The sequence below is a fragment of the Rutidosis leptorrhynchoides genome, chromosome 2 (assembly GCF_046630445.1).
Source record: "Rutidosis leptorrhynchoides isolate AG116_Rl617_1_P2 chromosome 2, CSIRO_AGI_Rlap_v1, whole genome shotgun sequence".
NCBI lineage: Eukaryota > Viridiplantae > Streptophyta > Magnoliopsida > Asterales > Asteraceae > Rutidosis > Rutidosis leptorrhynchoides.
Window position 1 is genome coordinate 418,238,821 of NC_092334.1, and position 7,658 is coordinate 418,246,478.

Here is a 7,658-nt window from a genome sequence, read left to right on the forward strand (position 1 = left end):
AATCAGCAATCAGTACTTTGAAAACTCACAGCATATATACATCAACAGTTATATGTATAACATTTATCTCTTAGAATTATGGTCTTTCATTCTGAAATTCTGAACAGCACTCAGTCTACAAATCAATACTCTGAATGTTGAAAAAGCTGAATGAAGCAGCAGAAACTGTAGACAACCGTAAACGACCTTAATCGTCGGAAGTTTAATGATAAAGAATAGTATGTTGGAAAAGCTCAGAAAAGTTAGAACTGAAAAACGGATTGAGCTAACCATGAAGGAGACCAAGGATAAATACAAGGACCATACCCTATATTCAAAGAATCCAGATAATTCTGGATCCGTTGAAATCTTTAGAGAATATCTTGCTCCGAAGTCATGTTAAAATCTTGCGGAAAATCTTTCTTCATCAACCATCGAACTTAGAAATCCCAAAATATCATCATAAATATCTTCGATATTTCTGAGGATATTTTCATAAATCTTCTTGTCCGAAATTAGTTATCTCTTCATGCTATCCGTATTACATCATAAAGGAAACCATTTTAGTTTCTAAATTTCTTTAAAATTCGAGTTTGAATTATGAATTATTTTGAAGTGGTGTTGGAAATTGATGCATGAGTTAGTATAATATAATGACACTTGATCAACGTGATTATATTACAGTAAGTCATGCTGAGTTTCTAATGAGACGTGATGATTCACAGATTATAACGTCATCATGTGCCATGTTACATAACTCTTTCATTCTACTTAACACGTGAACAAATCAAGAAAATGTATTCTTGATGGTTCTATCTTCCGTGATGTTGATAAATTTAAAAATCAAATCGTACTATCACGTTCATTCCTGCTTAGAACATTATAATCATTCGAAACTCTATATCTACAAATTCTGGACCATTATTCGCTTGACTTGAAGTCGGGGAGAGAAAACAAAAACATAGAGCTTTGAAATATAAGGGAGAATATAAAGCGCGATAACAACACATAAATTACAAACCGTGTATATCAATGTTTATCGCAACATAAAGACACGGGAGAATTAAAAACATTATAATCCCAAGGGCGAAGTAGAAGAAAGCAGATTCCTCTGGTGGAAGTTAGAAAAGGAGAATGATTGTTGCGATAGTAAGGATGAGGACAAGGATCAGAACTGGATTAAGCATTTTAACAATCTTTTGGATGTATGAATTAAGAAAGGAAGTATAGGAATGGTGAGAATAATGGAACGAAAGAGTTTAATTTATAATGGGAATATCAGATAGAATAATCGAGGCAGATCACCGTATTTAATTATAAAGATCTTAATTTCCTTATTCGCCTAAGAATCAAATCTTTTAGATTTCGAAGATTTTCTTTAAATCCTTTGAATTCCGGAATTCAACCAAGACAACGTCAAAAGCTAAGACGCACCTTATTTTCTAAATTCAACCATGACTACGTCACAAGTTAAAACGAAACTTTATTTATTCATTTCACTCTTTTGTGATAGCTTCATTCGTGCTCTTCGAATAATCGAATTATTTTATCTGTATTATTCAATAATGATAAAACTCTATTTATCAGCTCATATTCGTCAGGAAAACATATTTATTGTTAGCCATGAATACCTCACTCAAATTTCGGGACGAAATTTCTTTAACGGGTAGGTAATGTGATGACCCGGGAATTTCTGACCAAATTTAAACTTAATCTTTATATAATTTGGACACGATAAGCAAAGTCTATAATATTGTAGTCTCAAAAACTTTGAACTGTGTTCATGTATGAAATTGACCTTTGGCTATTCCCGACGATTCACGAACAATTGTGTGTAATTAAATACGTAATTATAAATGTAAGTATACATATAATAATAAATGAAAATAATAAAATATAATAAGATATAAAATAATAAAAACAAATCTATATATGTATATATACAATTAATATTATATATATATTGTAATATATAAACATATATAAATATTAAATATAAAAGATATGTTAAAAATTTTATAATCAATAAAATGTAATATCAACATGTTAAATCTAATTATAAGTTAAAATATAGTTATTAAATTAGTAATATTACTTTCATTGTTGTTATTAATATAATTATTGCTATACTTAGTTGTAAATTATAATTTTTGTCATTATTATTATTATAGATATCATTATTATTATTATTATTATTATTATTATTATTATTATTATTATTATTATTATTATTATTATTATTATTATTATTATTATTAATTATTAATATGACCAAATTATTATCATTATTCTTAAAAATTATTATTATTATCTTTACCAGCAATATTATTATTATGATTAATATCATTATTAACATTATAATTATTAAATTTTTATCATTGATCTAGATACTATTATTATTAACAATATTATTATTTTTATAATATTGTAATATATTTATTATTATTAATGTATTTATAGTTATTAATGATTAATAATATTAATAATATTACATGATATATAAAATCAAATGAAATCTGGGTTGTTATCCGTCTCTATCGGGTATAGAGATTTTGTTCCTCTTATTCTGTTTACAAAATTGATTTCTGTCTCTACACCTATTTCCAGGCGAATTCATATACAGAAACATACAAATACAGTTACCAAACAAGATCAAATTGATATTTCTTTTATTATTCTTGCTGTACTCGTTTTTGTCTGAGGGTATAGTGTCGAATCTCCTTTTTCGTTACACGTCCAAATCGATTAATAATACAAATCAATCAAGTTACAGTATTATTGATAAAAGCATTTCATTCCTCATTACTACTATCAAATACTATCATCTCCTCCTTTTCCCTCCTCTTGTTTCAGCAACAGAATGATCAACCTTTATCTTTCTCCAACACGATTACCACCCTTGACAACCATCAAACCATTTATTACTACCTTTGGTTGAAACCACCCTAGCATCACCTTGTGTTCACTGTTTGCTGACCGAACGAGAATCATCAACCGAGACCATGATCAACCATTGTTGCTGCTGCAGTTTCTGTTTCACGTTGAGATCAATCACAAACCATCAAACTTCCACCATCCACCACCTGCATCATCATCAGCACTCCAAAACCGAAATCCAATTGCTCACCATCTATCCCTCTCTTTCACTCTCTCTCATCTCTCTCTCTCTTCAATGAACCAACAACAATCACCAAAACCCGTTACTATATATTATGATAATCGAACATTGCAGCTACTATTTTTTTGTTGCTGCTCGAATCACTTGAAACCACCACCCTTCTTCATAAACAACCACCACAACCACAAACGACCGTCACCCAATTGAACCTTAACGAAATGAATAGGGGTATAATGGGTTCACAGTTTAAATTTCGGTATCTTGGATATATAATATATATACAACCAATTATCTTTACATGTGTAAAGATATTTAATACATTATCAAGTAAACAATTGGAACAAATCACACTTATGACCGACATCACTAATCAAGAGGACCCATTTGTTAAATTTTGATTTAAGTTAAAGAAAGGGATGAGGAGATGATGTCGTGTAAGTCACTGCATACTCGAGCTTTATATATTTTTTTTTGTTTCCCTTTCGGTGATGATGGGATACAAATTATACCATCACCCCACCAATTTGCTTTTGAAATGCATTCTATTTTATCTCCTTCGGTTGTGAGTTACCAAAAGCAAACACGTTCCTTTACTTTCCTTGTGGGCTGACATTTACTCCCTTTATCTAGCCCCACTTGTGGATGATTACTCACTAAATGTTACTGCTGTTACGTGTCTTTCCTTTCCAGCTATCTCCCTGCGATTTCTGTTTTATATTCACAGCCTAAACACCCCACTAAAACCACCCTAATAACAGATGTGTTTTGCTAGTAGTTGGTCATTGTTTTATGCTACTAGTAATTGTGTTTATCTGCTAAAAAAAAAAAGAGACCCTTTTTGTTATTACTGCTACTCGTGTTTCTGCTAAACAAAGGGAACATATACGACACATACATTCTTTAACAACGAAGCAGCGATGATGATGCATGATAAAGGTGGTGAACTAGGACCAAATGAATTATAATAATAATAAGTGATCATGATGCCTACGTTTTTTTTTCCTATTCGGTTAAAGGGAACAAAAGTTAAAAGAACCAAAAGTATTGTTAGTGGACAAGTGGATCCATCCAAGTACTCAATTATATGGAGTATTAAAATGGGTCACAAAATGATGTTTTATTTTTCTAAGGTGAATATGATGATAGTTATGATAATTAAGATCATAACAATTAGATGATGATGATGGGTTAACAATAAGAATTATGATGATGGTGACATAGTAAAAGGATATTGATAATAGGATGATTAGTATTTTGGTCGATCAAATTATGAATACGAAGAGAAGAATCAGATAGAATTAAGGGATATATATTTATGTCCGCAAGTTCTAATCGTTAAATAGAATCAGACGAATGGTTAATGTGTGTTTTGAGTTATCAAGCGGTCGCTGGTTCGAGCCCGGGCATAGGCGCTTATTTTGGAATTTTTCTTCTTGAGAGGTAGTTATCATTACTACTCTTATTATTATTATTATTATTATTATTATTATTATTATTATTATTATTATTATTATTATTATTATTATTATTATTATTATTATTATTGTTATTCTAACTATTATTAGAATCCAAATTAGTATTAATATAGATTATCATTATTATTATTATTATCATTATTATTATTATCATTAACATTACTTTATCAAATAAATATAATACATAAAAACATATTTTATACATAATTATATTGGTATTACATAAAATCTTGGAATAAACATACTAACATCAATTATATAAATATTACATATAACAAATCTTGATTACTTACATACATTTTAATATAACTATATGAATAAATATTAATTTTTATCTATAACATATAATTTAAGATAAATAAAATATATATTGGGATTTAGTAAAAAGTCTATATAAACTACAAACAATAAATATATAAATATTATGTAATTAATAGGTGAAATTATTTGATTACCAATACATGCGTTTTAATATTTATATTACTGAAATAGGTTCGTGAATCCGAGGCCAACCCTGCATTGTTCAGTTCAGTCGTATGCATATTTTTACTACAAAATATCGTATTGTAAGTTTCATTTGTTCCCTTTTACTCTTTACATTTTTGGGACTAAGAATACATGCGCTGCTTTTATAAATGTTTTACAAAATAAGCACAAGTTCATGAAACTACATTCTACGATTGTTTTGTTATACCGGATATCTGTACTTATTATTATTATGCTTGGTAACCAAAGAATTAGTGAAAAACACTAATTGGTGCGAATCCTAAAGGTAGATCTACGGGCACCAACCACCCCCATTTTCGAATAGTGGAAATGCTTTAGTACTTTGAAGGGTCCTTGTCATACATTTGAATAGTGGAATGTATGATGCCAGATATCTTAAGCGCTCTATGTTAAGGTCGGTTACCAGGCGACTCATCGTATGAATGATTTTTGCAGTTGTAATGATCCTGCACATTTAATTAAATGAAATCTTGTGGCTTATTAAACATTATGATTATTATATAGAAATTAAACCTATGAACTCACCAACCTTTTGGTTAACACTTTAAAGCATGTTTATTCTCAGGTATGAAAGAAATCTTCCGCTGTGCATTTGCTCATTTAAAAGATATTACTTGGAGTCATTCATGACATATTTCAAAAGACGTTGCATTCGAGTCGTTGAGTTCATCAAGATTATTATTAAGTCAAGTATAGTTGGATATATTATGAAATGGTATGCATGCCGTCAACTTTCGATGTAATGAAAGATTGTCTTTTCAAAAACGAATGCAATGTTTGTAAAATGTATCATATAAAGGTCAAGTACCTCGCGATGTAATCAACTATTGTGAATCATTTGTAATCGATATGGACTTCGTCCAGATGAATTAGGACGGGTCTCTACAGCATGGGAGCTTGGTGCAAGCTTGCTTGTGACAAGTCTCTTCATACTTAATCTTAATTAATCCATGTTTATCACTAATAAAACATTAGCTTAAAAGTGGGCTAATTAGTCCATTAAGTGTGTAGGGTGGGCTTCCAAGTCCATTGCTAATAATAAAATCCCAAGTCCAAGTAAGTAACTAGTAACATTAGTTAATTAAAATGATCAATATTAATTAATCATGAATGTAAATAATATTCGAAAATATTATTCTTGAAAATTACGTGTGTCACAAAGACAAATCGGGCATGTAAAGTTAAATACGGTAACAAGTAACACGTATAATAACACGTTTATTAAAACGCAAGTATTAATAATGAATTATTAATAAATAAACGTTGGAAAATCCAGGGTCGTTACATTACCCACCTGTTAAAGAAAATTTCGTCCTGAAATTTTAAGCTGAGGTAGACGGAGGAGTTGGGAAAAGGTGAGGATACTTCTGCATCATTTGATCCTCTCGCTCCCAGGTAAACTCAGGTCCTCGTTTGGCATTTCATCGTACTCGTACGATCGGAATCTTGTTGCGTTTCAAGGTTTTGACCTCACGGTCCATAATCTCGACAGGCTTTTCCACAAAGTGGAGTTTGTCGTCAATTGTAAGTTCCTCTAATGGTATGACATGTTCTGGTTCAGCAAGACACTTCTTCAAATTCGATACATGAAAGGTAGGATGAACCGAGCTCAATTGAGTCAGAAGATCCAGACGGTAAGCAACGGGTCTAACACGCTCCAAGATTTCAAAAGGACCAATGTATCGCAGGTTTAACTTCCCACGTTTTCCAAAATGGATCACACCTTTCCAAGGCGCGACCTTCAACATTACACGGTCACCCACGTTGAATTCAAAGTCTTTACGTTTAAGGTCGGCATAACTCTTTTGGCGATCATGGGCCGTCTTAAGTCTCGCTTGAATTTGGACAATCTTCTTAGTTGTTTCATGGACTATCTCGGGTCCGGTGATTTGCGTTTCGCCTACTTCGGCCCAACAAATAGGAGATCGGCCCTTGCGGCCATACAACGCTTCAAAAGGTGTGGCATTAATACTCGAGTGATAACTTTTGTTGTAAGAGAATTCGGCTAGCGGCAAATGCCTTTCCCAAGCCTTTCCGAAATCAATAACACTAGCACGCAAAATGTCCTCCAAAGTCTTAATCGTGCGTTCGCTTTGTCTGTCGGTCTATGGATGATACGCAGTACTCATGTAGAGACGAGTTCCCAAGACTTCTTGCAAAGAACGCCAAAATCTGGAAGCAAAACGGGGATCGCGATCTGAGATGATCGATAGGGGCACACCATGACGAGATACAACCTCTTTTATGTATATTTGAGTGAGTCTCTACATCGTATCAGTTTCCTTCATAGCTAAGAAGTGTGCAGATTTGGTAAGACGATCAACGATAACCCAGATGGTATCGTATCCGCCCACCGTCTTTGGTAACTTCTTAATGAAATCCATTGTTATCCTTTCCCACTTCCATTGCGGGATTTCCGGTTGTTGAAGTAACCCAGAAGGCCTTTGATGTTCGGCCTTAACTTTCGAGCAAGTCAAACACTTACCAACATAAGTTGCAACGTCCTTCTTAAGATTAGGCCACCAATACTGTTCCTTAAGATCGTGGTGCATTTTACCGGCTCCTGGATGAATCGAATA